Source organism: Oryctolagus cuniculus, chromosome 7 (genome assembly GCF_051225735.1).
Source record: "Oryctolagus cuniculus isolate XC-2025 breed Fujian yellow rabbit chromosome 7, ASM5122573v1, whole genome shotgun sequence".
NCBI lineage: Eukaryota > Metazoa > Chordata > Mammalia > Lagomorpha > Leporidae > Oryctolagus > Oryctolagus cuniculus.
Window position 1 is genome coordinate 165,289,001 of NC_142873.1, and position 6,000 is coordinate 165,295,000.

The 6,000-nt window shown below is 57.1% G+C and overlaps 1 protein-coding gene and 1 non-coding gene across 2 annotated transcripts in view; one reads left to right on the top strand and one right to left on the bottom strand.

Annotated features, from left to right (window-relative positions):
* NOC2L (NOC2 like nucleolar associated transcriptional repressor) overlaps positions 1 to 6,000 on the top strand; it is a 70,483-nt gene that overhangs the window by 52,579 nt on the left and 11,904 nt on the right. The window lies entirely within an intron of this gene.
* LOC149125867 (U6 spliceosomal RNA) lies at positions 2,227 to 2,333 on the bottom strand. The gene has a single exon (XR_016211464.1). It is a non-coding gene; the product is annotated as a U6 spliceosomal RNA (small nuclear RNA).

A 6,000-nucleotide genomic window follows, 5' to 3' on the forward strand; every position in this document is an offset into this window, starting at 1 on the left:
TGTCACCAGACGGATGCTCTGTCTACGCTTCCCCAGCAGCACCACGGCCAACCTTGCACACAGACCAGGATGAAGTGGCTGTGGCTTCTCTTCTGTTCATTCAGTTCAAACAATGTTGAAATAAGAACAAATTTATGACAATGCTTTTATTGATAGGATGGATAAAAGGTGTCCATCTGGAAGGGACTTAACTCACCTTATAAACAAGACTTTCTTCAGGGAAAAATGTTAAATGTTGACTACCTGCATCCGTGATTATGCCCTAAAAAGGGGAGATAGTTAGGTCTATCTTAACCTTTTTTTTAAAAAAATGATTTATCTATTTGAAAGGCAGAGTTAGAAAGAGGCAGGAGATACAGAGAGGTCTTCCATCTGCTGGTCACTCCCCAAATGGCCACAATGACTGGGGTTGGGCCGGGCTGAAGCTGGGATCCAAGGTCTCCCACGCGGGTGCAGGGGCCCAGCCACTCGGGCCATCTTTCGCTGCTTTCCCAGGAGCTGCATCAGAAGTGGAGCAGCTGGGACTCGAACTAACCTGTGCCCATCAGGGATGCCGGCATCGCATATGGCAGCTTTACTGGCTATGCCACAACGCTGGACCCCTATCTGAACTTCGTGATAGTAAATGGGGCTGTTGCACTGCTTCTAGTGGCGCTTGAAAACTTCCTTGCAGTTTCTCAATAAGAAAATAGTTCTGGCATCAACACTTCAAACACCTATTTGGTGGGAAAAGCTGATGATGATATATGATGTGGAGGGATATTTTAACTTCTGATTATTCTATTTTTATCTAAATTTCTATTAATAATTTGTTATTTTATTATTTTCTTTGGTATTAATTGATACAATCATTTTTAAACAAAGATTTATTTATTTGAAAGGCAGAGTTACAGAGAGAGAGACAGAGGTGTTACCGGAGAAATTTGAGGGTTCTTGTCTTCGTGCAAGAAAGAATTCAGGCGTGAGACAGAGTAGTGGAAAGTAGAAAGTTTATTAGGGCAGGGACATCCGTAAGAACGGATGGGCACCTCTCCAGACAGGACCTGGAGAGAGTGCCCGGTCTACATTTAGGCCGGGGGTTTTTAAGGAGATGGGTCTCTGTCTTCACACATCTCCTCCTGAAACAAAGGACTTTATGGCTGTAAATAGTAAGAAGCTCCTATCTGAGTTTTCCCCTGAAGGTATCAGACAGGAGGAAGCCTAGCTGGCGCCATCCTGGGTTCAGAGGAAGGGTGAGCAGGACCCCCTAGAGAATGGGGATCCGGAGCAGGGTGTTTGAGATGCAGAGACTGGGCTGCACCTGGGAGACTGTGGAAGGTTTGTCAGGCAGAAGGGGCGGGGACCTCCACCTGGCAGGTTATCAGGTGGAAGGGGGCAGGGCAGGATGTGGACACTTGGCTGCCCCTGAAACATTATCGGGATGACTTTGAGATGTAGATGCATATGCTGGACGTGGAAGTCTTCTTTTTAGCCTTTGTCATTCACACATAAGCTCATACTTAACTTCCTAGCTAACAGAGGCAGAGAGAGAGATCTTCTATCCACTGGCTCACTCCTTAAATGGCTGCAATGGCTGGAGCTGGGCTAGGATGAAGCCAGGAGCCAGGAGCTTCTGGGTTTCCCACGTGGGTGCAGGGGCCCAAGGACTTGGACTGTCCTCTGCTGCTTCCCCAGGCACATTAGCAGGGAGCTGGACTGGAAGTGGAGCAGCTGGGACTTGAACTAGCGCCCATATGGGATGCTGGTGCCGCAGATGGCAGCTTAACCCCCTGTGCCACAGTGCCAGCCCCGATCTTCCATCTCTTATGCTTACCTGATAGAATATACTGGCTTAGCTCTCTGCTGTGGCCCGGGAGTGCCAAAATCAGTGGAGGATGGCCCAAGTGCTTGGGCCCTGCACCCCATGGAGACCAGAAGCACCTGGCTCCTGCCTTTGGATCAGCACAGCGCGCCGGCCGCGGCGGCCATTGGAGGGTGAACCAACAGCAAAGGAAGACCCTTCTCTCTGTCTCTCTCTCTCACTGTCCACTCTGCCTGTCAAAAAAAAAAAAAAAAAAAAAAAAAAAAGAATATACTGCTTATATCCAGCTTTCTGCCATTTTCCATGTTGAATGAAGACTGTGCATTGCACAAAGAGCTCTAGACACTTTCCTTGTTGAATGAATGTCTGCAGGCCAGAAAATCCATCACAGATCTACATGTGTGTTCTTTTTCTTTTTTCTTTTTTTAAATATGGAACGCTTCACGAATTTGCGTATCATTCTTGCGCTGGGGCCATGCTAATCTTCTCTGTATCGTTCCAATTTTAGTATATGTGCTGCCGAAGCGAGCACTACACGTGTGTTCTGATACTTTGGGATTCACATGAGCACAAATTGAAAAAGATAGTAGTAACCACTACAAGATGGGAAAAGATTAAATTTATAATCCTACAGTTGGGTTTCTGTCTATTACATTTCACTCCCAAGTCCAAACTCCCAACTAATCACAAATAGGGGCTGAACTGTTAAGAATGTGTGAACTAAGAGTGTGTTTCACAAGGCGTCTGACACAAGGGTACACTCCCTGCTTGCCAAGAGCAAGAGCTTTGCACACGGTACACCCTGGACAAGAGCCGTGTACACGGTGCACCCTGGACAAGATCCGTGCACACGGTGCACCCTGGATAAGAGCCGTGTACATGGTGCACCCTGGACAAGAGCTTTGCACACGGTACACCCTGGACAAGAGCCGTGCACACGGTGCACCCTGGACAAGAGCTGTGCACACGGTGCACCCTGGACAAGAGCCATGTACACGGTGCACCCTGGACAAGAGCCGTGTACACGGTGCACCCTGGACAAGAGCTGTGCACACGGCGCACCTGGATAAGAGCCGTGTACACGGTGCACCCTGGACAAGAGCCGTGTACACGGTGCACCCTGGACAAGAGCCGTGCACACGGTGCACCCTGGACAAGAGCCGTGCACACGGTGCACCCTGGACAAGAGCCGTGCACACGGTGCACCCTGGACAAGAGCCGTGTACACGGTGCACCCTGGACAAGAGCCGTGCACACGGTGCACCCTGGACAAGAGCCATGTACACGGTGCACCCTGGACAAGAGCCGTGTACACGGTGCACCCTGGACAAGAGCTGTGCACACGGCGCACCTGGATAAGAGCCGTGTACACGGTGCACCCTGGACAAGAGCCGTGCACACGGTGCACCCTGGACAAGAGCCGTGCACACGGTGCACCCTGGACAAGAGCCGTGCACACGGTGCACCCTGGACAAGAGCCGTGCACACGGTGCACCCTGGACAAGAGCCGTGCACACGGTGCACCCTGGACAAGAGCCGTGCACACGGCGCACCTGGATAAGAGCCATGTACACGGTGCACCCTGGACAAGAGCCGTGTACACGGTGCACCCTGGACAAGAGCCGTGTACACGGTGCACCCTGGACAAGAGCCGTGCACACGGTGCACCCTGGACAAGAGCTGTGCACACGGCGCACCTGGATAAGAGCCGTGTACACGGTGCACCCTGGACAAGAGCCGTGCACACGGTGCACCCTGGACAAGAGCCGTGCACACGGTGCACCCTGGATAAGAGCCGTGCACACGGCGCACCTGGATAAGAGCCGTGTACACGGTGCACCCTGGACAAGAGCCGTGTACACGGTGCACCCTGGACAAGAGCCGTGTACACGGTGCACCCTGGATAAGAGCCGTGCACACGGCGCACCTGGATAAGAGCCATGTACACGGTGCACCCTGGACAAGAGCCGTGCACACGGTGCACCCTGGACAAGAGCCGTGCACACGGTGCACCCTGGACAAGAGCCGTGCACACGGTGCACCCTGGACAAGAGCTGTGCACACGGTGCACCCTGGACAAGAGCCGTGTACATGGTGCACCCTGGACAAGAGCCGTGCACACGGTGCACCCTGGACAAGAGCCGTGCACACGGTGCACCCTGGACAAGAGCCGTGCACACGGTGCACCCTGGATAAGAGCCGTGTACACGGTGCAGGGCACCCTGGACAAGAGCCGTGTACACGGTGCACCCTGGACAAGAGCTGTGCACACGGTGCACCCTGGACAAGAGCTGGGCACACGGTGCACCCTGGACAAGAGCTGGGCACACGGTGCAGGGCACCCTGGACAAGAGCTGGGCACACGGTGCACCCTGGATAAGAGCCGTGTACACGGTGCACCCTGGACAAGAGCTGGGCACACGGTGCAGGGCACCCTGGACAAGGCTCCGTCAGTGTTGGCTTTGCTCTAGGAAGCCTTACCTGGGGCTGGCAGCTCTCTGTTGTGTTATGTTTCCCCTTTTTGCCGTGGACCCACTGACTGCACAGCTGGCTACGGAGGTGGCCTTCGCTAGGGGCTGTGGTGCCGGGCTGTGCTCTCAGCAACTGGCTCACATGAGAAGCTGCTTCCTGGAGGGAAGCTGATTTCAGGGCGTGTGACTAGCTACGGGATCATCATGGGACTTTACCTGTCCTGAATACACAGAAGAGGCGTTAATGACCAGACCCTGTCCATTGGTAATCTTCCAGCGAAACCTGTAGGTGAGACTGGAAGGGATGATCTGCAGCCAGCGCTAACACTGGAGTGACTTAGCACGAATTACTGCAGTGGAAGATAGCTCTGCTTTTCCCCCTAAAATTGATTTACTTATTTGAGAGGCAGAGTTACAGATAGAAGGGGAGAGAGAAGAGAGAAGAGAGAAGAGAGAGAGATCTTCCATCTGCTGGTTTGCTCCCCAGTTGGCTGTGACGGCCAGGGCTTGGCCGACCTGAAGCCAGGAGCCAGGAGCCAGGAGCTTCTTCCCGGCCTCCCACTGGGTGCAGGGCCCAAGCACTTGGGCCATCTTCCGCTGTTTTCCCAGGCCATCAGCAAGGAGCTGGATCAGAAATGGAGCAGCTGGGACTCGAATCAGCGTCAGAAACACCAAGCCTGGGCCTGCATCCAGTGCAGCGCCGGCGCCGGCTCAGAATCCCCACCTGCCCATCCCTCCTCCCAAAGGCCCCGCCGCGAAAACTACACTTCCCAGAAGGCTTTGGGAGGCGCCACGCCCACAGCGGGAGGTGCGACCCGAGGGGTTCCGGGGGCTGTAGGCTTGGGCTTCTGCGCACGCGCAGTTGTGATCTCAGCCTCTGCGCCGTTCGCCCCCCTCAGGGAGGCTGCGTTCCTCTTCCCTGGAACCGCCGCGCGGGGGCGCCGAGCTCGTGAGCTGGGCCCGCAGATCGGGTCGCGAGAGCGCGCCGTGGGAACTCGCGCGCATGCGCCAGCCTGAGGGCCAGCGGCTGAGGGAGGGTCGCGCGTGAGACCCGGGGGAGCCGGGGGAGCCGGAGACGGGCTGGGGTGGGGGCATTGCGGAGGAGGGGCGCGGCCGGCGCCATCTGAGGGTCTCCTGGAGCCGCGGGACCCAGGGGCGACGTTCAGCTTCCTGGCCGCGGGGGAGGCCGCGGGCGGTCACCTCCCCTGGGGGTGTCGGGGCCTCTCGGATGCTGGCCGCGGGGAGCGTCCCGCTGTCCCGAGGCCGCCGTCGGTCACCTCCCGCTTTCCCGAGGCCGCGGGCGGTCACCTCCCCTGGGGGTGTCGGGGCCTCTCGGATGCTGGCCGCGGGGAGCGTCCCGCTGTCCCGAGGCCGCCGGCGGTCATCTCCCGCTGTCCCGAGGCCGCCGGCGGTCACCTCCCCTGGGGGTGTCGGGGCCTCTCTCGGATGCTGGCACCTCCCGCTGTCCCGAGGCCGCCGGCGGTCACCTCCCCTGGGGGTGTCGGGGTCTCTCCCGGATGCTGGCCGCGGGTAGCGCCCCGCTGTCCCGAGGCCGCCGGCGGTCACCTCCCGCTGTCCCGAGGCCGCCGGCGGTCACCTCCCCTGGGGGTGTCGGGGCCTCTCCCGGATGCTGAACCTCCCGCTGTCCCGAGGCCGCCGGCGGTCACCTCCCGCTGTCTCTAGGCTGCCTGTGGTCACCTCCCCTGGGGCTGTCGGGGCCTCTCCCGG